General features: G+C 36.4%; 1 pseudogene; it reads right to left on the bottom strand.

The window, feature by feature from the left end:
* Positions 1-639: 639 nt before the first annotated feature.
* Positions 640-24,453, bottom strand: LOC123939314 (annotated as a pseudogene).
* Positions 24,454-27,854: the final 3,401 nt, after the last annotated feature.

The raw sequence follows: 27,854 nt of genomic DNA, 5'->3' as shown, positions 1-27,854 counted from the left end.
GAGCTATTATTGCTTATACAAGGCACTGGAAAGAAAGTTGATTTTGATGATGAGTATGTGATGGATCCCAAGGTAGATGAAAGAGGTAGAAGGAAGAAGGTCAAAAATGGAGAAAAAGCAAACTGTTAATAGTATTATTAATGTATTAAAACACCTAAAAGCCAGGCTCAAAACCATAAACTATTTTATTTCTGTTAAAAAATGTATATATATTAGTGTGTGTAGATGCATCCATAATATAACACACAAGTGTGTTAATAGTGATTATTTCTTGTTGGTGTCATTAGGCTAATTTTTGTTTTATATTTATTTCATTTGTATTTCCTGCATATTCATCATAAACAAAATTAAATTTTTTTTCACATAAGGAAGCATTTATTTGAGGTTTAACATGAAATCATACAAGTAAAATTTGTATAAACACAAATCCACATCGAGTCATAACACGGATAGCAAAAGACAAAGTAAAAACAAAGAAAACTAATTGGTGGCCATACATAGTTAAATTCAGTTGTGCCTTGTACACTAGAAAGTCTTTTACAAACTAATCATCTTAGATCAACAGAAGACCAAACTTTAATGTCGTCCTGCAAGATGGGTTAACTAGCAATCTCCTCCTGTTTTCTCCAATGTCCTCCTTTAGCGTGGCTGGTAATTGTTTTGGTGATTGCCACCCCCTTGAGACACCTTGCCAGAAGGGCTCTGTTGGCCCCTGTAGTCTGCATACTACAGTCCATATCCACAGTTCCCGGAGTTATTACACCCAGTATAATCATGGCCGCCATAGCCACTACAGTTCTGATCACCACCACAGGCACCATTGTAATTTCCAAACCCTCGATCATAATAGTTACTAAATCCTTGGTTCGAGTTTCAGCCCTGACTCCTCCTTGACCCCTACTACTCCCTCGGCCACCAGTTGCAGCACCTTTTCCTCCTTTTCGTTGTTGCTGTTGCTCCCTTTATACCTCTTTGGGTTGTGCAACTTTGATTTCACACTTCCCAGAATGAATTTGATGATATCTGCTTTCTAACCATTTCTTTACTGGACCTTCGTCTGTGTTTGTGGTAAAACAAAATCTTCTCCTTTCATTTGTTTTTGTATCCATGGGGCGTTCTCTCAAAGGCTCCAAAATATTCTTTAATTTGTTCTTCAGAAGGATCTGGGCTCAATCCACCCACAAAAATGTTTTTGGGCAGTTCTTTCCCTTTTAAAGCCTTGGCCCCTTTGGGGTCTATCATTTTGCCATCCAGTTTGTGTTCCTTTGGTTCCAAAACTTTATCAACACTAGCAGCATCTTTGAAAAGCACAATCTAAATCCTCTTGATTTTCCAGTCACTGGATCGGTTTTAATGGTACAGTCTACTACTTCCCCAAATCGAGACAAATATTTCATCAGATCTTTCTTGCTCGTATCTCAGCTCAAGCGCCAGTAAATATTTTGCTGTCACCCTGCTGATTCTTGCTTGCGTTGATCTTGGATCCCTCTGCAAATTCCTTTATGTTGCTGTACTCGTTCATGTCCTCTGTTGTGGCAGACTTGGTGGCCTGGGGTGGGCGGTGGGGGAAGGGTGGATGTGGGGGTGCTGGGTGTCAGTCCAGGTTGGGGCAGCAGCAGGAGCTGGATTTAAAATGTCGTTGGAAGAGAACAAAACCAAATTTTCAAAGACCCCGCATTATGTTATATTATATATGGCTCCTTTTTTACTCCTCTTGAAATTATATTTTCTTAAAGTATTTGAAATAAAATATGGCATTGTGGCTCAAGGCCAGAGACATAGTGCCCATTTAAGTGTGGTCTCTGTCTATTAGGTTAGGGCAACATTCGCTTCTTAAGCATAAGAGTTTGTTGTTCTAGGGGAAAACACTATGTAGTCTGACTACCTGTGGATTTGACCATCAATAATCAGACATAGAGGGAGCAGGTGTTAACGCTGTCAAAATCTTGGCAATTTATTTTTCCTAACTTAAATCCTCCTTCAGTCGCTGATGGATATTATTTTTCAGCTCCCCCTTGATCTCAGCTGGAGTCTCTGACTTGAGGCTTATGTGGTGATTATAAAGTACCTAAAACTCTTCAGATGAAAGGGATATTAGTACAAAATACTAATAAGCATTATAATTATAAGTGGTCTGAGCACTAGGGTGTTTGCTGGCATCAGAAACTGGGAATAAGCGGTCTGAATACAAATCTGTCAAAACCATTTCGTTTGGGAAGCATTTTAGGACGGTTGGTGAGAAAGCATTGACTCAAAGTTGTGTTAATCTAATTCTTCTTTAAAATCATGAAAGAAATTATGCAATGACCCAAAGCAAGCAAAGAGATAAGGATGGTAATTTGGAGCCTTATCGATCCGAGGAAATGGAATTGAATGACCAATGTCTATGTCAGGTAAAAGACAACATAATTAAACTGATTTCTTTGGAGACATAGGAAGATGGATTTTCTTGAAGATCATTACTGACATGCTATATTAGGGGAAAAAAGACACTTGCTTTAGTATGTACCTCCGTCATTATTAAATATTGGTATTAATCTCTGTGATTTTTAAATATGGCACCTGTATGCTTAATGTCTGCCACTTGGTTTTCTTGTAATTACCAAAAATATTTGCACTACCGATTTTTACGAGCATCATGTGGTCATGATACGAGCAATTGTCATGAGATAAAACTGTCAGCGCTCACATTAGTTTTCAGTGTATTATTGCCCTTAAAGATTTTTATTTGTTGTTTTACAAAATGTTAACAGAACCTCCAAGTGACAATGTTCCCATTACTTTTAAACAAAATGAAGGGCACGCTCTGATTTCTCACAGACTCTTGTCTCTGCATTTATTGACATTTTAAATTCAAATGTCAAACTTAATAGTGATACAAGGGAATGTTTTCATAATGAATGGAATAGATGAACTTTTGAAAGCAGATTATGGTCAGTGGGTTAATAAAATGCAAGCACTCAGGCATGACTTTGGGCACTATGATTTTGTATAAAATGACTGGAAAAATAAATCCTGCTTTTAGCATAGAAATGTAACTTATTCTTAATTAATCCCATCCAAATATCTTTTCTCTAAAATGTTGTTGGCTGCACGAGATCACTGTTACTTGTTGCTAGCTGAGGTATAAAGATACTAGCACATCAACTCTTTCAAGGAGGAACAGGATTTTTACCCATATTTATCCCAATGGCTGTACTTATGAAACTTTAATATGTGTAGGGATAGCTGAGGGATCATGTCTCCGGTTCAGTAAGTGGATTGGGCCACAAGATTCTGCCGTTCCAGCAAGCTCCCAGGCAGGATGCCTGCTGCTAATTCACAGATCACACGTTGAGTAGCAAGGTCCTATGGTAGAATATCGTATAAGCCCTTCAAATCAATCTGTACTTACCAGGTTCAGCATTAATACTCTTCTCTGCATGTTGATTGTCAAATCCTCTCACCCAACAAATGGCCAGGAATCCCTTTGACCAAGCAAAGCTGTTTATGACACCTAATGCAGTAACAGAGAGCACTGCTTTGGCAGAATCAAAGTAAAATTTTGGAACGGACAGTTTGGGGAAAGATATTGATATTGACTGAAAGGTGGGAAACTGATCTAAATGGATAAACTTAATGACATAATGGTTTGGGATTGATGGATAGAGATGGGAGATATTTAAAATGAGCCCTAATACATAGGCCACTGCCTGATAAGCAAACTCTTTGCCCAGATGAGAAATCTATTCAGAAAAGGGAGCCATTGGCTCAGGTGAAAAACTGTCTCTACAAATTAATTTTCAGAAATGTTATGCAATAAACAATGAAATTGTTTCTGGGTTGTACTCTTATCTACCTGGCCAAGAGTTTCATGGATCAAATTGTTTAAGCATTTTGACAAAAGTAGTGATATTATTTCTCATGCTTCAAAAACTGTTCTGAAATAATGAGAGGTCTGCCTTCCCAGTGACAAAGACAGGGGCAGATTGTATTCCCACGTTTTTCTCTTGTCCTCATTCGCATGCTTAATTTTTATCAGGTAGATACCAGATAGTTCTTGCACACTATGTCCTAACGATATTGTCAGATGTCATTTCTGGACCATAAGCCATAGAGTCCATTCAGTGTCATAGCCTGACTTTTTAACACAGTCCCTAAGAGTAAGTGAGTGCTGGATAAGTTTACTCAAGAATGGAAGAAAAGAAGGAGGAGGATGAAGGCGGGATGGAAAGACAGAGGGAGGTAAATGTATCTCTAAGTGTAAAATGAAACTGATCATCCAATTTTATCAAGTTGCATTGGTAAGAAGCTTTTCAGCTTGTGGAACGGAGGAATCGATATCGTATCTTATGATGAAATCCCAAACGTCTGGTCAGGAAGTTAGAATGGTACAGTTACTTTCATAAATGAAAGCCTAGAAGATGATCTTCTTTCTTTTATTCAGAATATCCTATAAAAAATGATAATCCAGTTCAAAGTGAATACAGAGAATTTCAGTATTAAGAAGGCAAAGTGATTTTGTGACTCTTTACTGTTCCTCATAAGGAAGACAAAAGTCCTGGGAAGGGATCTCTGTGTGTGTGGTGTGTGTCTGTTTTAAACTTAGGACTTTATTTCTCACCAGTTATTAAATTTGGCTATTATTCTCTCTCTCCTAGTAAGCACCACATTTATGAATATGTTACACTTGAGGTCACCTATAATCTGAAGCAATAACTAATGAGATGCTTTCCTTGGATTTCCTCTTGCTGAGATAAAAAATTGCCCTCTGTAGCTCTGCATAGGAACTTGAGGTTGGAACCAAAATAAGTAAGTTCTTTAATAGTGTCAAATTAATATGGATTAACCAGGGGTTCTCTAAGAGTGGTTTCCTACCAGTAACACCAGCTGCTAGATGTTTATTAGAAAAGAAAATGCTTAGGCTACACTTTAGACATACCAAATCCAACTCTAGTGGTGGGGCCCAGCATATATGTCTCATTAGGTCCCCCAGGTGGTGTTGGTGGCTGCCAGCATTTGAGAACTCGTGGACTTGGGTATCGATAGCATCGTGCTCTCTGTGGAGCAAGAGTAGGAGTTTGTAAAGTAATATTTTCTGCATCATCTTTCAGGGGAAATGGAGTAGGATATACAAGTCCCAAACCACATGGGATGCAATTTAATAGAATTCATTAAGATTCTTCTAATAAACTCTCACTCCAGTAACTCCTTATTCTTGCACCAGGTTCTCCCTCCTTTCCCCTCCTCTTCTGGCGCACACTGGGTTCCACTCGAGTAGACCATCAGACTATGATGGTCTTCAAGAAGCATCAGCTTGTGGGAATATGCCTCTAGCAAGTGAGTCTTCCCTTGAAGAGGGGTTGAATATGAGAATTGCACAGCAGCTTCCGAAAGAATTAGATTTTTCTCCACATAGTTACAGAGCCATTTCAGATCGGCCTGATCAAAATGCTAGAAGAATTTTTTTAATTTAGTTTAATTTTATTTTTTTTCAGTGTTCCAAATTCATTATTTATGCACCACACCCAGTGCTCCCTGCAATCCATGACTTCCATAATACCCACCATGAGGCTCACCTAACCTCCCACCCACTACCCCTTCAAAATCCTCCGTTTGTTTCTCAGAGTCCACAGTCTCTCATGGTTCGTCTCCCCCTCCGATTTGCCCCAACTCACCTCTCCTCTCCATCTCCCTGTGTCCTCCGTGTTATTCCTTATGCTCCACAAGTAAGTGAAACCATATGATAATTGACTCTCTCTGCTTGACTTTTCTCACTCAGCATAATCTCCTCCAGTCCTGTCCATGTTGATACAAAAGTTGGGTATTCATCCTTTCTGATGTAGGCATAATACTCCATAGTATATATAGATCATATCTTCTTTATCCATTTGTCTGTTGAAAGGCATCTTGGTTCTTTCCACAATTGGGCAACTGTGACCATTGCTGCTATGAACATTGGGGTAAAGATGGCCCTTCTTTTCACTACATCTGTATCTTTAAATGTTAGAAGAATTTTTAGTGATATTCCAAAACAGAGATGGTGGAAGAGGAGGGCAGGAGGCATGAGATGATAGTAGGGTAATAGGATAAGGTAGAAGGAAAGGAGAGAGATTCAAGAAATGAATTGACTTTTGTAGAAAAGAATTTCAGCACAGCTAGAGCCTGGACCTATTGGAAAAATCTGTCCTTGAAAATTGGCTTTCAATCACTTTCCTGATGAGCATGCAAGAAAGTGTTAAGTCTAGGGACCAGCTTGCAGGTAGCCATTCCTACCATGTCAGGGGTGTTCAGAAAGTAAAGGATTCACCCAATTTGAATAATGAAAGGAAATTGATGATCTGGGGCCTGGATGCCCAGTGAAATATCTCACCCTTAGAGAAATGGCTGTGGTGGTTCTTACCATATGCAGCTCTTTGTAAGACCTTTCATCATCGACTATCACTACCTGCTTCAAGAGAATTCATGTTTCCCTGTGTTTTTCACTTGGTGACAAGATGGGCAGTGTGTGTGTGTGTGTGTGTGAGAGAGAGAGAGAGAGAGAGAGACAGACAGACAGACAGAGATGGATAGGTTAGAAGGATAGAAGAGGTTCTGGATGTAAGATTGTATTCTTACGATTTGTCTTGGAAAACTGGATGATTAAACCTGCTATTTACAGAATAAGATGAAAATAACAAAGGATAGCTCATCTATTTACGTCAGTCTTGGGCTTATAAATCTTGGAAAATTTAAGATCAGATGGTGCTGATTACTATACCCAAGATTACTTGTATTCTTTTAAATTAGGGTGTGTATGAATTTTGCTTGAAATGTATCCACTGTATAAGTGAATTGAAAGAATATAAATAAGTTGAAATTTCCATTGAATTCTATATGGAACAAGATGGGATCAGGAGGGAGACAAACCCTCAGGAAACAAACTGAGGGTTGTTGGGGGTCGGGGGGAGGTATATATAGGGTGTCTGGGTTATGGACATTGGGGAGGGTGTGTGCTATGGTGAGTGCTGTGAAGTGTGTAACCCTGACGATTCACAGTCCTGTACCCCTGGGGCAAGTAATACATTATATGTTAATAAAAATTTTAAAAATTCTATATGGAAAGATGTAATGAATGTCAGCTTTATCATTTTTCCTTTTTTATAACATTTCTTCTCATGAGTGCATTCACAGGAGGAGATCGTTCATTTGACTCCTGAAAACCGTCTGAGAGTGGGATGGGTAGACTTTGGGTTTCACAGCTTACAATAAAACCATGCTAATGATTTGCACTGGTTTGAATTTGTGTTGAGTTCATATCATTCTTGTCTGGCTATTTCTGAGTATTTAATACAGGATGGTTTAGAGACGTATTAGGAGAAACTGATTTGAAATATGGACAAAACAGGAATCATTCTAAGTTTGGGTCTTTGCATATTTAAAGCCATGCAATGGTGTTTAATAATGCAGACATACTAAAGTTAAGACATTGAAAATAGTGTTCCCAGTATAACTGTAAACTTGATGATGCTGCACACACAGCAAAACTATGATTCAGGAAGCCAACCCCATATGAAATAACTATATATAAATTGTTATTAGAGACATTTTGATGGGAATTGTAATTCTAAAATCTGTTGCTTGGATCCATATAAATTTGTACCTACAGTATTTTTGTGAAATTTTTTCTACATAAATTCATTAAAAGGAGAAAAAATGTTTTTCCTATATCTTATGGAGTCCTCCAGAATATAAAGTTTTAATTTTAGTATCAGGATAGAAAATAGGGGTGGACTTTCCACACTTAAAGATTTTAATAGTGAGATAAAAGGCCAATAAGCCAATTAAAGCAGCAAAATATAAAATACATTATTCACACCAGCTTTCTATTTCAGTATATAAAAGTACTTTAATTTTTTGAGTTGCAAAGCATGAGGTATTGGGCATCTGCGTGGCTTAGTCAGTTAAGCTTCTGCCTTCGGCTCAGGTCATCATCCCAGGGTCCTGGGATCGAGCCCCGCATCGGGCTCTCTGCTCAGCAGGGAGCCTGCTTCTCCATCTCCTCCCTGCTCATGCTCTTTCTCGCTATCTCTATCTCTCTCTCTCTCAAATAAATAAAACCTTTAAAAAAAAGAAACCACGAAGTATTATATTGATTATTGATGCAACTATACATGTAGGGAAAATCTGATATTACAGTTCACTTTTCCAAAATGGTGTGGAGAGAGAAGAGCAGGAAGTGGCTTTAAAATTGATAGAACAAAGGATGCATGAAGGAGTGGCGTGAAGTTCCATAAAATACATGTCAGAAGGCTCTCTATATTCCAGTACATGGTATGCCTTTAGTCATCTCTGCAATTATGCATGCAATTGTTTTCAGAGTCAGCAGTAAAACTTTTACCTTTTTGTTATATTCAACACTTTCAGATTAAAACCATAATCCTAATTTTAGAAAATTTAGTGCACCTAGAGAAGCATAAAAAATATTGAAGTCTACTTGTAAAATAGGCTCGGATAGGAGAGATCTGTCAATGTATTCATGTATTTCTCAAAAATACATTTTGGTAGCTACTTTTATTAAAAGAACATATGTAATATTATATACAGGGATACATGTGTATACATATAAAACATGGGTCATGGTACACATATATCCTACTTATATTAATATTTTAAACATCTTTTAAAAATGACTTCATAATCCAATATAAGGCCATTTATAACCAGGGTCATTGGCTGATTCTAAAATTTTTCTAGTGTCGGGTGCCTGGGTAGCTCAGTCAGTTAAATGGTTGCCTTGGGCTCAGGTGACCATGCCGGGGTCCTGGAATTGAACCCTGCATGGGGCACCCTGTTCAGTGGGGAGCCTGCTTCTCCCTCTACCCCTTCCCTGCTTGCACTCTCTCCCTCTTTCTGTCAAATCAATAAATAAAGTCTTTTACAAAATTTAAAAAATAAAAATTTTGTAAAATTTGGGTGCATAGTGCTAAACATTTATTTACTTACTTACTTAAAGATTTATTTACTTATTTGACAAGGAGAGAGAGAGAGAGAGAAGCAGGCTCACCACTGAGCAAGGAGCCCTGTATGGGGCTCGATCCCAGGACCCTGGGATCATGACTTGAGCTGAAGGCAGATACTGCACCAACTGAGCCACCCAGGTCCCCTTCTTTTTATTTTTATTTTGTTAAGATTTTATTTATTTATTTGACACACACAGAGAGAGAGTTAAACCTTCATTCTTATAGACAATTTCTTATTTCCTTACCATATTTTCTACGAGGGACGCTTAGAAGCCAACGAGCATAAACTTCCTGCAGGTCTCCTAAAACATACCACGTTGTGTTATGAAGTTTGCACGAGCCCCCTGCTGAGTGATAACCCAAGATTTGTCCTCAGCTCTCCTACATTAAGCAAGGAGAGAATGATTACAGATATGAGCACTGTCAAAAAGCCATCAGGAAGAGCCAGGTGAATGGCAGCTGGGCCGGCCCTGACAACATGAGCAGCTGAGAACGCCAACAAAATTCATCTTCAGATACTCTAAGTGAGGAAAAGAAACCCTACCTTTGGTAGCTCTCTTTTAAGGGCCCTCTTTTTCTTGCCTTTTGGCTTTTTATTTATCAGACGAGATTATTTGTAACCCTTACAAAGATGTTTTGTATGACCAATAATTTTTATTATTTGACATGAAATAATATGCCTTATTTGGTATTCAGTCGAAGGCATAATAACTGTCATGTTAGAGAAAACAACTTGGTTTCAAAGGGAAGTGTGTTGTTTTTTTTTTTTTAAGATTTTATTTATTTATTTGGCAGACAGAGATCACAAGTAGGCAGAGAGGAAGGCTCCCCACCGAGCAGAGAGCCCGATGCGGGGCTCGATCCCAGGACCCTGGGATCATTACCCGAGCTGAAGGCAGAGGCTTTAAACCACTGAGCCACCCAGGCACCCCTGTTTTTTTCTTTTTTATTATTTTGTTTATTTATTCAAGAGAGAGAGCAGAGAGAGAGAGAGAGAGCACGAGCAGGGTGAGGGGCAGAGGGAGAAGGAGAAGCAGACTCCCCACGGAGCAGGGAGCCTGCTCCCTGATGTGAGGCTTGATCCCAGGACTCTGGGATCATGACCTGAGCCGAAGGCAGATGCTTAACTGACTGAGCCACCCAGGCGCCCTAAAAGGTAAGTGTATTTTTTTGGTGAAAAATAAATATTCTTCAGCATCTTCTAAACGTCTTAGAAGTATTTTTGAGAAGTTCCAGAAGTGTTTGGGTTAGACTAGATATGTAGACTCCCAAAGCTAGCTGCTCTTTAGATAACCTCGCTCATTTGGGATTTAAAATTCCAGGATTACTGAGAGAGAGAGAGAGATGGAGAATGATGAATACAGAAAGACAGAGAGAGAGATATGGAGGGAGAGACAAGGACAGAGAGACAGAGAGAGACAGAGACAGAACCCCCCCCCCCAACACACACACACGAGAAGGAATGCAAGAGAGACAGACTGAGTCAGAGACAAGAAAGAAACAGAAAATAAAGCGTATGTTTAGCGATTCTGGAAATGTTACTGAAAAATAGTGTCTAGTTTAGTTTTTCCACATCACATCACATGATGATCTTTACGGCTGTAAACAACTTTCAAAGCCACGTTTCTCTGCTTATGAGAGGAATATCCTCCCTCACCTTGCTCTATCAATATGTGTTAGTACAATAAATCCTTGACTCCAACAACTTAAAAATGCAGTGAGACCCAAAGTTTTCAAATGTAAAATAAGGGAAAATTTGCCACTTTGCTATTGAAATGTGCTCCATTATAAATAATTTCTTGTCCTAAATTGCGGCTATCACAAGACGCTGACGCCATTCATCTGGAAAACGTAAAGAAAACGAGGCAGATGAGCTGAAGTGAAAATATATCTTTCACAAATTTGCGCATCAGCACTTTCCTGTTTTTAGAGAGCAAACATTGATAGTGCAAACAATCTCATAATGTGCAGATTCTTCCTCTGAGCTATAGCCACTTCCATATCTTAGTTTTATTAACAGAGCGAATCCACATGAATGTCTTTCCAAATTCTTACACTCTCATCCTGGGATCTAGTCTAATTTCCAAGTGAACTCACTACAGTCTGAAATCTCCTCTCTGATGTTTTGAGTGTATCTTTCACAAAAGGTAACTAAATGAAACTGGGTATAGATCTCTGTTGATCTAGATTCTTCCTAAATTCTAAATTCTGCTATCTGAACTGCATGACTTCTTCTAAAGCCAACAAGTTCTGAAGTCACTGCTTTCTCCTCTGTCCTTCACTTTCTTCTTCCTTTAAAAAAAAAGGGGGGGGGGGGCGCCTGGGTGGCTCAGTGGATTAAGCCGCTTCCTTCGGCTCAGGTCATGATCTCAAGGTCCTGGGATCGAGCCCCGCATCGGGCTCTCTGCTCTGCAGGGAGACTGCTGCCTCCTCTCACTCTGCCTGCCTCTCTGCCTACTTGTGATCTCTCTCTCTGTCAAATAAATAAATAAAATCTTAAAAAAAAAAAAGATTTTATTTACTTTTTGTCAGAGAGAGAGTGAGCGCACAAGTAGGTAGAGAGGCAGGCAGAGGCAAAGAGAGAAGCAGGCTCCCCGCTGAGCAAGAAGCCGATGCGGGTCTTGATCCCAGGACTCTGGGACCATGACTTGAGCTGAAGGCAGATGCTTAAATGACTGAGCCACCCAGGCATCCCCATTTTCTTATTTCTGGGTTTATCTGTCCTTTCCAGAAATGTCTTAGCTTCATTAATACAATAGTTATGTCACTCATATTCAACATTTTATCTCCTGTGCTACCAGAGAAGTCATTCAAGAAATATTTTCTGAAAATTTAGGTGTTAATTAATTTAGAAATTGACAAGTCCTTACTGAGAATTCCAAGAGTCACATAATATTTTAATAGCAAGTGATAGTTCTCTCCTAAATTATACTCTAATTTTAATCTCTTTTAATCACTAAATACCATCAATATTATTTAATACATTTTTGGAACCATTTCATACATAAGCATTTATAGATACATGAAGGTAACATTCATCTCTTTACTTTGCTACAGTGAAGCCACACAATGTTCATGTAACAATGCATAACCACTTCAATTTTTAAAGTGTTTTATAAATGTTCTATATTATGAATGAACTCTAATTTCTTTAAGTGCCTTATTAATGCATATATAAGTAGTTTCCAGCTGTTGCTACGATATGTGCTTTTGCAGCGAACACTCTTACATACACATTTTTGCTTAATAACTCTAAAGGTCAAAAGGAAAGTGCATTTTAAATTTTGGTAAGTGTACTTAATCTGGCTTCATTCTGGAAAGATTATAACAGTTTATTCTTTTATTGCAGTGTCTGGGAGTGTTCGTTTTCCAATATCCTTTCTAACATGCTCTTTATTTTACTTAGTAATCTTTGTATTTTATTAACCAAATATCAAAATAAACTCTTGATCCTTTTCCCCCAAACCACCCCTCAGTCATTCCTGTCTCAATAGTGGCAACTTTTGTACCAAGAGGCTCCAGAGGCAGGGTTTCTATGTTGCAGTTTTAAGGCAGAATTCCTGTCTTTGCTGTTAAATTTCTCAACTGATTAGATGAGGCCCACCCACATTATGGAGGATAATCTGCTTTACTTCAAGTCTACTGATTTAAATGTTAATCCCATCTTCAAAGTATCTCCAGTTGGTAAACTCCAGGCTGGTAAAGTTTGGCCAAATAATTAGATATCCTGGCTTAGACAATTTGGCTTGTAAAATTAACTAGCACAGCAATCTACACATTGATCAGGCCAAAAGTCTTAGAGTCATTTTTGACTGGTCTCTTTCATATGACATAACTAGTCTATAATTAAGTCCTATAGGTTTTACCCTCAAACGCATCTTTTTATCTTCACATCCATATCTATCATTGTGCTCCAATGACAATGATTCTTGGATGACTACAGTGGCCTCCAAGCCACTCTCTTGCTTTTTGCTCTTGCCTGCCCCATCTCCCATTCTCCTCCAGCACACATATATCCTCTATAAACACAATCAGAATAATCTTTATTAAGGTCACTTCTCTGCTCAGAACACCCCAATGGTTTCCCATCTCAAGCCAAGTAAAATCAGAATTGCTTGCTGCTGACAAGACTACAGCCTCTGGGCCCTGGCCTCATCTCCATCCCTGTGCCATCTTATGTCACTACGGCCACATTAGTCTCTTTGCTGTCCTTTGACCAAAGTCCTATCTCAGAACCTTTTCCCTTCTGTTCTATCTGCCTCGCATTCCCTTCCCCAGATAGCTGCATTTCATCATCCCTCACTGGATTGAGGTCTCTGCCCCCAAATCAACATAACAAAGTCATTTCCTAACAAGCATTTTTTTTTTTTCTTTACTGTGTTATATTAGTACATCATTAGTTTTTGATATAGGGGGTATGGGTGAGCCTGGTGATGGGTATTAAGGAGGGCATGGATTGCATGGAGTACTGGGTGTTATACGCAGACAATGAATCATGGAACATTGCATTTAAAATGCTAACAAGCATTTTTAAATGCATTTAAAATGCCAACAAGCATTTTTAAAAACAATCGTGCCAAACCCTGGAAGTCTCTATGACTGTGATACTGCTGTCTTTGGCTTCATTGCAATAATCACATTCTGATATAAAATGTATGGATTATGAACCTGTCAACGTAATCTCTGTTAGTTTCCCTCCAGTCCCCATACAATGGAATATAAGTGCCATGAAAGTGGAAACAAAACCAGAACTTTTCACTGTGGTGTCTCCAGTAATTAGAATCGATTGTGCCAATACAGTCTCCACTCTAAAAATTTCTAGATTCATTACTTGATTTGCAATATTTGTGTAATGTAAATGCCTCTTTTTTGAATTATTGAATGGATGCTTCATATAATAAGCTTATCCTCTACTAATTAAACAAAATATTTTTATTTCATACTTTCAAAATCATTGGTTGTGTGTTTTTCATCTCCTTTTTATAAGTAGGAGAATAGAATAAAATAATTTAGCTATTTGACTATTACAGAGCTAATAAGAATAAAACTATGTTGAGACACTGGGTTTTGTGACTCAAAGTCTATAATACAGAAAAAAAAATCCATGTCAGTAAAATAATGTTCAAACCCCTAAAAAGATAGAATAATTTTAAATTTGTATGCACAAAACAACACACTTTTAAAATACCCAAAATGAAAACGTATATAGCTGAAGGTAGAAACAGAGAACACATTTATTATGGGAGACGTCTCTATCTTTCTCTTAGCAACTGATTGAACTACTGGACAGAAAATCAGCAAATATAGAGAAGATCTGAAAAACACAACTGAAGGATCTGCCAATAGAATGTAAGAGATTAGTAGAGACCACTTCACCCCAAACTGCAGAATATATATATATATGTATATTCCGTTCATGCACACATGGTGCATTTACCACGATAGGCCATATCCTGGGTCATAAAAACAAAACAAACAAAAAATCCTACAGGTAATATAGGAAAAGATGGAATACTTTCCTTTATAATCAGGAACAAGGCAATGATGAAAAAACATAGATCGGTAAGGAAATAGTAAAGCTGATAACACTTCTGTTTACATGGGAAATTCCAAGGAATCTACTTCTTAAGCATAGAATTGAATTCAGTATGGTCATACAATACAAGAGCACCAGACAGAAAACAGTCTCATTCTATGTACCTACAATAGCCTTGTGGAAAATAAAACTTAAAAGGACAAAATAACATTTGCATTTGCTTTAAAGAAAATGAAAAATTCTTAGGTATAAACATGCTTAAAACTGTATGCTATAAATTAAAATCTACTTATAAAATAAATCAAGGAAGACCTATATAAATGAAATGGTTTATGATATTTATGGATTGGAAGAGTTAATTTAGGAATGATGTCATTACTCCCCCAAATAATCATAATTTTAATGCAATTCTTATCAAAATTCCAGGAAGTTTTTTGTAGATCTAGTTATGCTTCTTCTAAAATTTATGGAAAAAGGCACAAGCCTTAAAATAGCTAAAGAAATCTTGAAAAATAATAAAGTAAGAGAAATTAGCCTACCCAATATAGTCTCACTATATGGAACAGTAATTAAGACAGAGTAGTACTGGCTAAGGTTTAGACCTATAGATCAAAGGAAAAGAATAGAAATCTTACAAAGAGACTCACATAAATATGCCAGACTGATTTTGGGCAAAGGTGAAAAGACAATTTAGATGTCTTATAACAGGAAAATGGTTAATCCAAATGCTGCATACACACTTGGATTAACCAGAGTTAATGCAAGTTCTACTGAAAAGAAAAAAAAACAACTGACACCCTGAACCATTTGAATGAAACTCTAGGAAATTCTGCTAAGGAGAAGAATCCAAATCCCAAATGTATCCTTTGTGAATTCATTTATGTAACAATTTACAGAAGTTACCAACATATCAGTGATTAGCAGAGAAGAACAAAGAGGGCGACTGTAAGAGAACTGAGTAGTCGTAAGAAGGCTACACCAGGAGTCCTTGTGCTGCTGGAACTACTTTGTATCTTGGTCGTTGTTGTGGTCACACAAATTTAAATATAGTTTAAAATTGAATAGAACTAAATACACACATGTGAATGAATGCATGGAATCTGATTAAGTTTGATGGAGTCTATCAATGTAATTTTCCTGATTGGGATGGTGTCCTATAGCTATTCAAGAAGCTGCCATTGGAGGAAAATGGTTGAAGGATATACGGGGTCTCTGCATTGATTTTTCAACATTGTGTGAATCTTGATTATCTCAGAATAAAAGGTGTTAAAAATACAATTACAGCTTTCTGTGTATGCCTCAAAAATCGAATTCTTATCCCTCATTACCTCTCAGTCTTAATCAGTTTTCTGAATTGAGTACTAAATGCATTTATGTTTTATACAGGAAAATGTAAGCATTAGGGGCGCCTGGGTGGCTCAGTGGATTAAGCCGCTGCCTTCGGCTCAGGTCATGATCTCAGGGTCCTGGGATCGAGCCCCGCATCGGGCTCTCTGCTCCGCGGGGAGCCTGCTTCCTCCTCTCTCTCTGCCTGCCTCTCTGCCTACTTGTGATCTCTCTCTCTGTCAAATAAATAAATAAAATCTTAAAAAAAAATAAAAAAAAAGAAAAGAAAATGTAAGCATTAACAATGCCTAGTATTGATTTGTATCGTTTTCAATTTTATATAGATAAAAACAGTATAACGTAGCCTTCATACTCAATTTTGCTAAACATTATGTTTACTGTATTCAAACATTTATTAGTATGTTGTTCAATTATAGACGAATTCAATTATGCAGTTGCACAATTGATATAATCATTTAGTTTTTTGTTGAATTTTTAAATATTACAAGTAATGTTGCAAAAAATCTGGATATTATCCATATAAACATCATGAACCCTCACAGTGATAAAAAAATATGTTTATGGGGTTATAGTTTTTTTTTTATAAAACGTCTATGACAATTTTGGCCCCAGAATTTTCAGTATAAATCCTTTACCTACTATTATAATCCTTGACCATCCTTTATATCTACTATACTGTAGAACACTGACATCTTACAAATGTATTCAACAGAAAAGTAGAGGCTGGCTCCTGTGTGTCAACATCTAAAATGGAACTTTATTTAAAAGCACGGAAGTATGATACTTTTATTTGAGAGTCCATGAGGGTAGCACCTGGACTGTTAAATTGCCAGAATTTAATATTGTGGTTGTTGAAGCCCATGTTATAGGAGAACAGATTTAATAATTTCTGGTGAGTCCAGTCTTTCTCGGGAGAGCAGCATATAGGAAATACCCACTCACTCAAGGGAAGAGACAGCTATTGAGGTAAAGTACTTGGAGAATGAATCTTATAAAAGTGTATATCCTGAAAAAAAAAAAAGTGTATATCCCGTTAAGTACAGCTCTTGGCTTTAAACAATCCTAAAATATGGAAAAGACTCAAGAAGGTACAAGATTGATTATACTCTCTGGTATTATTAGGTAACCTGAGGTTGAATTAATGCAAGAAATGGGAAGAAGATCTATCTTTGATCTGACTCTTACTCTGAGTTATTTTATCCACTATGGAGGTTCTGATGAGCACTACATTTTAATCTGATTTCTTATTCAATTTCAATCAAATGAAATGTTTTGTTGGGTTTTTATCACTCAGAATATTCAAAAACCTCAACTGTAGTTATTGGGAGCTAAGACTTCTTGCAAGACCCTATATTCTAGTTTATATCTATACACTATATATTTTGTACCTCTTTTTAAGTTAGTCTGATAATGGCTAATCCATTAGGACAGAACCCATCAACAGATACTACGTAAATAATAAAACAGTTTTTGTCACTGTGTGGATGACTAGGGTAGGTGAAATGAAATGTCCTTTAGAAAACCAAGACATTTGCTTTTAAAACATATTTGGACATTTATGCAATAACAAATTCAGAATTTCAAATTTCTGATGAATACAGATTTTAAATTCAAATGATGAAGTTAAAGCTAAACTTAAAACTATTATTTGAGGGACTGAATCACAGGCAAAATAATTTTTTTTTTCTTTTGATTATAACTCAGTTTCTGTCTTTGTAACTGTTGGTGTTTAAAATGCCACGCATGTAAGCTTATTGACGGTGCTGCTTTGCTTTTATGTACTGATTGGATGCTGCTGTTTCCGGAATGCCTGGTTAGGGCACCCTAGATATTTTCGCAGGCTGACAGTTTTTCTTGTATATTTTGCAAGAGGCATTGATTTCAGCAAACTTTTTATCAGCTTATTATAGAAACAAAAGTTTACACATGCGTGTACCCTAGGATTACTCTGTGCATATTTAAATTAAAAAAAATCAAAACACCTCAACATATTTTATCTTTGGTAATGCGTGTCATCAGCTGCTTAGTAACGTGGCCCTCTTGGGGAAAATGTTTCCCATTACCTTTCTCACTCACAGAAACTAATATGTTCTGTCTCTTCACCTGTAACCTTCACAGCTCCATATTGCTGTGAAAGACGGTTGATAAGCAACACTTGGAATCATTACTTTTTTGATACCAGCAAACTGACGCGGAATCAGGGAAACCAATATATTCTGCTGTTCTCAAAAATATAAGAAAGCTCAGACTATAGAGGTATGTTAATCAGCATCTGTTGACTTAATAGCTCAAATCCATGTACTTAACCAGAAACCAAGCTGTCAAGAGGTAGTCCCTTGTTAAATGTGCTTGATGCCCCTGTTTTTAAAGCAATTTATCGGAAATAACATTGCCTATTGCCATTATTTTTTTAAACTCAACTAAGATTTTTATCAAATTATGTGAATAATATGAACATTTAAGCTATTACCAGTAAAAAAAAAAAATAGTTTTAAGGGACTTGAGGATATTCATCAACAGAGTCATAATCAGCTTGACCTCCACTCAGACTTGGCAAAGGGACTTATTAATGGGTGGCTGGGGTCTTCCCCAGTTTGGCCTCTACGTGTTTGTTGCACACTGGAATGGAAACAGGACCAGATACGTGCTGTTGCTGCTTCAAGATCTTTGGCACCAAGTGACCTCTCTGTGAACAAGCCCTACCAAGATTCAGGAAACTGTTTATTTGGCAACAACAGCAGATCTCTGAATATGATTTTGGTCAATAGAGTTTAATTGCTTGTGTTTAAAGTGTTAGTGATTGATTGGCTAACATGTACTCAAATGTCCCCTGGCAGACAGCATGCTGAATCAAGGGAGATTTCTGGGGGCCTGAGGACACAGTTGAGCCAAGTCTGAGCAATACTGAAATGTAAAACTGTGGCAAGACGATGGTGAAATTTTGTGCTATATGTTTTTTAAAAAATGTTTCAACATAAAAAAAATAATTTGAGATTCTTCGGGGAGAGGACATTGTACAGATGAGGGATATGGTATAGTGGAGTTTAGTTTTCTTTTTTGTAGCAATGCATAAAGAGAAAAAAAATTAAATTTTCTAGATGCTATAATAAATGCCATCATTTAATTAGAAATTCAGCATTGTTATGAACTAAATTTTGCCTCTACTAAAATTCATAGGTTGACATCCTTACTCTTAGTATCTTAAAATGTGACTCTGTTTGGGGATAGGGTCTCTAAGGTGGTAATTAAGGTTAAGTGAGGTCCTATGGGTGAAGCCTTCATCCAAAATGACTAGTGTCCTTATAACAAGAGCCAGAGACACCAGGGATGGACAAGGACATAGGAGATGGCAGTCTGAAGGCCGGAGAGGTTTCAGGAGAAAGGTCTTGTTGACATCTAGATCTTGGACTTTAGACTCCATTATTATGAAAAAAATTAATTTCTGTTCTTAAAGCCACCCAATCTGTGGTACTTTGTTATGGAAACCCTACCAAACTAATATAAGAGGCCTTATGTTTCTCTAAACCATGTAACATTTGGCTTTATTTTTAATAACATTGACTATATATGGACATGTTTTCATAATGTCAGGGATCCAATGAACTTTTGATCATTCTTTCCACAAAATATGTGACTCCTAACGTTATGGTATTTTCTTCACTTAGTGATGACTTTTTATTTTACCAAGTTCAGTTTTCACACTTCAAAGCTGGCTATATATAGCAAGTTGTACTTTTATGAATGAAAAATACCTCCTTGGTACCCTTCTCCAAGGTTACCTTCAGGTTTCTTAACGAAGGGGAGGATTTCAGTTCTTTTTTTGTTGTTGTTGTGCTCCATAGATTTCAATTAGGTAGAATAGTGGCGTGGTGCAAAAACAATGAACACTGTTACGCTGGAAAAAAAAAAAAAAAGGTAGAATAGTGGCTTCAACAAAATTACTGGCATTTATTTATTTTTTGTGAATATGAGTGTAATTTTTAATAAATATCTTTTGTTGAATGTGTTAATGTTAGACCTTGTTGCCATCATCATTACAAGGAAGGGCTTAATGATTATGACACCCAATGAAGTATTTTATATTTTGCATCCTTTACTGGGAGAATGTAAAGAAAGACAGCTCAGGTACAAAGCATTAATACAGAGAATTGATTTTTTAAATCTTTGTATTTGATAAGTTGCCAAACACCTCCTGATGCTAGAAAGTGAAAACCAGTTAAGGTTGGTTATTATAGTGTTAATCATGACCTTTCTAATGTTTGATATCTTGAAATTAGGTAAAAGTAAATTTATTTTTCTCTTTGAAAATAAGTTATTGAAAGTGTTTATATATACATATAAAATACACATATACATGTATACATATATACATGTGTGTATATATACACAATAAAATCTTCTTTATATCTATAAAAATCCTGAACTGATTTTGTACAGGTTATGTTTTGGTTATTCATATAATTCTCACCTGTGTTGTATGTTCAGTGCATATAAAACAAGAAATAGAATAATAGAAAATATTTTCCCTAATTTCATTTAACATATAAAAATAACTCACTAAAACATACATTGTAATACACTCACTATTATTGATTGGTCTATGTTGCCTGTAGCAATGCAGAAATGAAACTCTAAGAAAGTATCAACTAAAATTTATTAATATCATTCATATCATACTTTCATAATGAATTTATTTTAATGATAAATCAGAATGAATAATATTCCTTCATTAGTATTCCAAATATTCCTTCATTCTTTCATATCAAGTTCATATAGTTTTCCTTTTAACTAAATTTAGCATTAGTCTAGTTGATAAAATGTCTAAAATTTGAAGGCAAACATCAGAGAAGCAGTTGGTTATGACAATATTTTTTGTTGGTTACACCATTATCGATGTGAATCCTATGTCCTTTGGGACACGTCTGTTCTTTAATGTATAGCTATTTTTGGCATTTTTGTGTTCTATAGAATATACATGCTGTCAAAATTTGACAATTTCCTTGAGGCTGATATTTTCATGCCTTAGTGTCCTCAACGCCATGCCTCCATTATTTTCTGGTTCTTAACAGCTCTTTCTTTACTGGAGTGACTTGTTAGGAATATGCTACCAGTAATTCCACCTTTTGGCCTATGAAGTTGTTCCCTTAAAGAAGAGAAGATTTTGACCCTAAGAGAGTTTCTTAAGTTGCTTTTAAGACACAGTGGTTTCTTTAAGACACAATGGTTTGTCATTTAATTGCATTAAATTTAATTCTCCATTGTCAACCTAACATAGTTTAACTTAGTTTTTTGTCTCTTCATGTATTATCTTATGTATCTTTTTCTAATATATTAGTGTGTATGTATTTCTTATGTTTCTGTATTCTTCACCCTTATCCTGACCATGCTACCATAAACCTCACAGTCAAGCTGCTGTACGTGACTGCTGTATGTTTTTGTTTTTGTGTATGTGTGTGTGTGTGGTTTGGTTTTTTTTTTTTTTTTGATAATGTAATTCCTCTGAGAAGCTCTGAAGAATGATGGGACTTTTCATGGTTTTGTTGCTGTTGTTAGCACTTACTTTAATTTATTCCTCTAGAAAACTGCAAATCTGTGTCAACTGAGAGATTTGGTTCTGGAATTTCAGTACTCTCTGCAGGATAAAGTAATTTAGACCTAGAAGTATAGTTTCCAAATATTTTTGGTCCAGTCCATTCTGTATGGAAAGTACAAACCCATCAAATTTTCTTCTACTTGCTGAAACAAAAGAGAAATGCGGACTAATCACAGCAAACTTGTTTCAAAGTAACAATAATGATAATTATAATAACATCTTCCCTTTGTGTATATGAAGCATTTTCTTCTAAAAATCATTTAAAATAATTTTAATGACCATGCATCATAATTTTATCAAAGGTTTAAATAATACTGTACGCTGATTACTATGGAAATGGAATATTTTCTAGTTATATTTTGTATTATCAAAATATGATTTCTTTCAAATTCATGTATATATCCACAGATTCTTCACATTCGTATTTCTAATTTATAGAGCCACATTTTGTTCAAATTAGATGCCTTACTCCGATGGCTGTCTTTGAAGAAAAAAAAAATATGCTTTTAAGAATTACCTTCTTGTTTTTTTTTGATTTGGTTTGTTCTGAAAAAACTTACCATACACTCAGTAAAACACAGGCTAGTAAAAGGAAATCATCTTTTCAGAAAATAAAAAGTTCAGTCGATTTGATGCTCACACTTTTTCTCTTATCAAGTAATTTATCTCTTCTATGAACTTTAAAAAACCTGTCAGATTTACATTGTTCTAAAATTATGATATAAAGAGGATTTTTTATCAGTTCTTTGAATGTGTCATAAATACCCTTTATTTCTTTAAATTCCTAAGTGATGATGTGTAGAATGCCAACTCAGTCTAAGACCAGAATCATCATATTTTCTAACTACAAGGCCATAAAGAAGCAATCAAACATTTTATGAAAATCTGATTGCTATGACCCAATACCAAATAAAAATCTAAGTAAAGCCAAAAAGCATTTAGAAACTACCTAGTGGGGAGCCAGCATTGTGTTGAGCTTGAATTAACAAAGAGATCAGATTCTTAATGTAAGGAATCAGTAATCAGGGAGATATGTATGTATTTAATTAATTATTTAGAAAGTATAAGTAATCCATTATATGTCAATATAACGATATTACATGTGAATATCAATATACATTGACATAATTTCTTTTATTTAGTATGTTTTGAAAGCACATAGGATAAGGGATGTATGAAGGAAAGACGAAAAGGCAAAATAGAAAAGAAGCACAGAAGCAGGAGCATAGGAAGAGTAGAAGGTAATCAAACTGAAGTCTGAGAGTAAACAAATTAAAACAAAGATGACTAGGATTGAGGGAAAAGTGGTTGATAAAACATTAAGATGGCGATGTGGCCAAAGGTATGATTTGTTTATCTTCCGTCTCTCTAAATCCCTTCTCCATCTTTTATGTCCTTCTCTGCCCTCCTGTCTGGTTTGCAGTTTGCATGACCGACCCCTGGTGTCCCTACAGCAGGGCCAAAGGGCCAACAACAGGAGACAGAGGCCAGGAAGGAAAATCACTGGGGTATATGACTCCCTACCTCCCCCTTCATCTGTCTATGGTTGGCAGTGCTTGTGTTTCTCCACTTTGGGCCTCCGTTTCTGTGAGACCATAGCGTTACAGCGACACGTGGTTTCCAAGAGCACTGCTCTCTCTCTAAGCACCTGTAGACCCAGGTGACTCTATTTTTGCCTTTCTTAAAGCTGTACTGTTCATTCCCTCCTAATTTCCTTAATCTTGCCTATACTTTGTAAGCTGTCCCTTTATGAATTTTTGATACTTCTGCAATTAGGTCTCTCTCTCTCTTTTTCTTTTTATTGTTTTATTTTATTTATTTATTTTTAAAGATTTATTTATTTGACAGAGAGAGATCACGAGTAAGTAGAGAGGCAGGCAGAGAGACTCTCTCTCTTTTTCTCTCTCTCTCTTGCTCTCCCTCTCTATATGTATAAATGTACCAGTTCATACTAGAGAAGCCCCAAGGAGAAAACTCATAAAATTAGATGATGAGATATAGACTCATTTTTTAACATGAAATATTTATTTAATTTATTTTTTAAAGGATAATGGTTTTTATTTTATTTATTTATTTATTTATTTATTTTTATTTTTTGAATTGTTGAACACTACATCAAAAACTAATGATGTCCTATGTGTTGGCTAACTGAACATCATTAAAATAATACTAATAAAAGAGATACAGATTCATTTTATGAATCCTCTATGCTGAAAGATACTGGGAAGTAATAAAAGGTGGCATGGAGTTGTGTGTCACGATGATACACATCAGTGTGTCATATCAGTGGATGGTACCAGGGACGGAGTGCAAGTGAAAGGCAAAGCTTTGGCAGACCAGTGGGACTGGCACTCAGAGGCTAGCGTAGCAATGTTGATGACTGTTGTTGATTGAACTGAAGGGTATACATGAAGAGTAATAAGAGAAATCTCTGAATTCCTATCTTAAGACACAGGTTGACTTCTATCGGGCTACCTTTATGGTAGATATAAGCTTGGAGCATACACAGCTGAAGGTTGATGACAAGGATTAATTGCAGAAGTTGCAGAGTTGCCACCCAAATAAATAAATAAATACTCAGTAAGGCACTTATTGAGAAGAAAAGGAGGGTCACTCAGGAGCAATACATATAAGGGATTGAAGAAGCAGAGTGTGCATGGGGAGAAATTGAACTGCAGTGCATTGTTACAGAGATTTCGGTTGATCTTTTGGGGAGCTCTGAAGCTAGGATGATCTTTCAGAGAGTTCCTGAATTGAGGAAAAAGAACCAGGCTTGTTATCTCCATATCAATCAACAATTGGATTTAGGGGTCCTGGAAGGGGGTGTCTTTCAGCAAATGTATTGGTGCATTACAAACCACCCACAAATTTATAAGCTTAAATAAAAATAATTTAATATTTTTCATGCTTCTGTGCATTACCTGGTGATTCTTTTTTTGGTCTCGCTTGATGTCACTTATGTGGCAGCGCCCAAATCTTCGTTTCTTTGAGGTCATTTGTCATCAGGACTAATTTGGCTGTTGGCCTTGATGGGTGACTAAGATTTCCAAAAGCAATGGTCAATGTTAAAAAATGCTAGGCTTACAAATTCTAGAATCCAAGGATGTACGGACATAGTCATTGTTTTATTGAGCTGATTACTGAAATCACCTGTGCTTATTTTTTGTTCATTTGCATCCATGAACTAGAAAAGAAGGGTGTAACTGTATTAGCCATGGTAATTGATTCCAGTTACCAAGGGGAATTTGGATTTCTGCTAGTGGATGGTTGTAGTTGGGAGACTTCCAAGACTCTTTCGTAGATTTCTCCTATTCAGCAGTAATACCCAGTGGGAAACAGTGCGGAGACGGCCCTGCTAATGGTTGAGATCGTTTGGTGTGATTCATCACACCAGATTTAAAAAAAATAAAAACAAGAAAATAAAATAGCTGAGTTACTGGAAAATGGGCAAAGGAAAATGGAATGCATGCTCTCCAATCTGGCCTTCTTAACATCTGCGTGGAGAGGGATTGTAGCAGCTGCTGCATGTTAATTACTTGTAGACCATCTCGCCTCTTTCAAATACCTCATGTGAAGAGGGCTGGAGTATGTTTTGTAATCGCTGGAAGGATTTGTGTATCTCTGGTGCTTAAAATGTGACGTATTCAAGCTTAGAGAATTATAATTGGAATTTAAACTAAAATTGGGTGATTTATTTTACCTTTGTGATTTTTCACTCAGCCACATGAGAAAAATATGTCCTCTTTGTAAAAATTAAAAATTGCTGTAAGTGAGCTGAGCTGAGCTTATATTAATAATTTTAATTTACTGAATTTGAAAGTCTTACTTGATGTACTTTGGAATATTTTGCTGATAAACTTTAAACTTTGCCCAGTTAGGCTTTAAAGACCTTTAAATGGCTAATGAATATATTATGTTTAAGAATTCTTTTAAAAATGGTTAATAAAATTACATTAACTAAGTCTTAAATGTGAATGATAATTGAGTCTGTTCAGGCAGAGTACATAGAACATTAATCAAATTTCCCGAGAAAATGTCCTAGAATTATATATAGAATAAAATAACCAGTATGCCAAGTAAAAATGGGCTTTAAAATTTGTTGTTACAATAAGTTACCATTAATTTTAAACTCAAGACACAAATGATGGTCACTTTGTGCACAAACCTCCCCCCCTCCCCGGTATTAAAATAGAACATCAATTCTTAGGATACCGCAATGTCTTTCTTTCACATGCAGAAGAAAAATTGAAGATCATTACCATAGCCTAAAAGACCCCATGATGCAGGGTTGATGGTACTTCTGAAATTAGGTCTCTTGGTCGCTCCTTGTCTTGACATCTAACTCAAGGTTCTTGTCACCTTGGGCTCAGCTCTTGGCAGTTTGCTCTTCCCTGAGGCTGTTATCCTCCCGTGTTTGTAGGACTTTCTCTTTCTTTTGTTTAGGTCTTAGCCTGAAAGTTGTCTTCTCCATGAAGCTTCCAAACACTCTTGCTCTCTCTGTCATGTTGTTTCCCCACTCCACAAGAACGTCAGTCACAAGGTAATCTTCTCTATTTGGTTTTGGTTTATTGTGTTCTTTTGTGCATTGGAAGATTCATTTGTGCATTGGAGGATTAGGTTGTTGTTTCCCTGTTCCAGGACCGCATTTCTGTAAGTCCGTTAATCATAATATATGCACAGTTAATATTTGTTAACTGAGGTTTTACCACCTTCCCTTTCCTTTTTATTAATATTTGTCTTTCAACTCCAGAGTCTGAAGGTAGGAAGATATGCTATATATTGTTTTAAATATATTATAGCAGCAATTTCCACAATAGCCAAACTATGGAAAGAACCTAGATGTCCATCAACAGAAGAATGGATAAAGAAGAAGTGGTATATATATATATATATATATATATATATATATATATACACACAATGGAATACTATGCAGCCATCAAAAGAAATGAAATCTTGCCATTTGAGACAACATGGATGGAACTCGAGGACATTATGCTTAGTGAAATAAGTCAATCGGAGAAAGACAACTATCATATGATCTCTCTGATATGAGGAAGTGGAGATGCAATGTTGGGAGTCTGGGGGGTAGGAAAAGAATAAATGAAACAAGATGAGATCAGGAGGGAAACGAACCATAAGAGACTCTTAATCTCACAAAACAAACTGAAGGTTGCTGGGGGGAGGGGGCTAGGGAGATGGAGGTGGGGTATGGACATTGGGGAAGATATGTGCTATGGTGAGTGCTGTGAAGTGTGTAAACCTGGTGATTCACAGACCTGTACCCCTGGGGCTAATAATACATTATATGTTTATAAAAAAATTAAAATATTATTTAAAAAATACAAACATTAGTTGATAGGGCTAAACCATACAATTTTATAAACCCAGGTGGCTCAGTGGTTCAGTCTGCAAAAGAAGAAAACTATCCAGGTGATCAGGATCCAAAGGCAAAAAACCTTAATATCCTCCCTGCCTCTATAGGAAGATTGACCTTCAACTACCATCAAAGTACTGAGCATTTAGCTCTTTTTGCTTTTGTGAATCCACCAATGTACTTACTCTCAGGATTTTTGTTATTTAACTTATAAAATACAACTAATTAAATTTTTAAAAATGTTTTTGGCACGATATAAAGCATAGTGAAATTAATAGATTTATTTTTTGATCTTGAGCAGTAGCATTTGTTTGTGGGTTACATGGGTGTTGTAATAGAAAAGTAGTCCAATAGGGAGTAGTTCATGTTTGTATTCATTCTTATGACTTTAGTGATAGGCTATGCATAACTTAATTTTATAAAACTTAGTTCCTGTAAAAGTATAGGAATCCAAGCAAATTATAATTTACACTGATGATTAAATCCAGAAAACCAAGAAGAAGTAATCTCAGTAAGAAGCAAATGCCTTGTTCCATGTCATCCCTGGTCCACTTAAACCCTTGTTATGCTGGGAGTTTCTATAAGGTTTTTTTAAAATAGAAACTTTTGTGGCATAATTTCCCCTCATTTCATAGTATCTATTAATCATTTCTCATGTATTAATATGATGGGTTTTTTTTGGTAAAGAACTGTGAATAAACTGTGAATGATGAATAACACTTTCCAAAAATACACGGTTACTCATTTTACAATAAGAAATGGTGGAACTGGTGAAAATCAAATCCACCCTTTTTTCTCTTAGGAATCTTAGTTAGCCATTTTGGAGAGAACACAGTCTGTGGGCTGATTTAATAATGAGATAAGGTAATCATTCCGTCATTCCCCAGGTTGCTGTGAACTGTGTTGGGGATGCATCTCAGTCCTAAATCTCCCAGACAGCTCTTCCTTTCCTGCTCTGTCTCCACCTCATCTAGATTTAGGGCCCAATGAGAAGAAACTGTAGCATTTCTATAGTCTGTA

This window comes from Meles meles, chromosome 3, assembly GCF_922984935.1.
Source record: "Meles meles chromosome 3, mMelMel3.1 paternal haplotype, whole genome shotgun sequence".
NCBI lineage: Eukaryota > Metazoa > Chordata > Mammalia > Carnivora > Mustelidae > Meles > Meles meles.
The sequence above is the reverse complement of the archived record's forward strand: the minus strand, read 5'-3'. Positions and strand labels throughout refer to the sequence as shown.